At 23.0% G+C, this 391-nt stretch overlaps 1 long non-coding RNA gene across 1 annotated transcript; it reads right to left on the bottom strand.

Annotated features, from left to right (window-relative positions):
- Positions 1 to 33: 33 nt before the first annotated feature.
- LOC113979272 lies at positions 34 to 333 on the bottom strand. The gene is made up of 2 exons (XR_003537819.1): positions 284 to 333; positions 34 to 166 (listed from the first exon to the last, which is right to left on the bottom strand). It is a non-coding gene; the product is annotated as an uncharacterized LOC113979272 (long non-coding RNA).
- Between the last annotated feature and the right edge of the window lie 58 nt (positions 334 to 391).

Raw genomic sequence — 391 nt, 5'->3', positions numbered from 1 at the left:
GTGTTTACAGAAGGACAATAAAACGACAACATATAAGACACGTCTCCAGAATTTATTGACTTTTTCCGAATTTTCTTCATAAATCCAGCATTCTTCTTTATAGAAACAACAGTCTTCTTGATGTCAACAGTCTCAATATCAACAACCATCTTCTTAATAAAAACAACTATCTTTTAATAAGATACATATCTTCTTAATAAGATACATATCTTCTTAATAAAATCAACTATCGTCTTATTAAAATAACTATCTTCTTAATAAAAATATCTTCTTAATAAGATACATATCTTCTTAATAAAAATATCTTCTTAATAACAAAAACTATCTTCTGAATAAAAAATCTATCTTAATAAAAATATCTTCTTAATAAAATAACTATCATCTTAATAAA

Source organism: Neopelma chrysocephalum, unplaced genomic scaffold (assembly GCF_003984885.1).
Source record: "Neopelma chrysocephalum unplaced genomic scaffold, ASM398488v2 Primary Assembly neopelma1_64489, whole genome shotgun sequence".
NCBI lineage: Eukaryota > Metazoa > Chordata > Aves > Passeriformes > Pipridae > Neopelma > Neopelma chrysocephalum.
The sequence above is the reverse complement of the archived record's forward strand: the minus strand, read 5'-3'. Positions and strand labels throughout refer to the sequence as shown.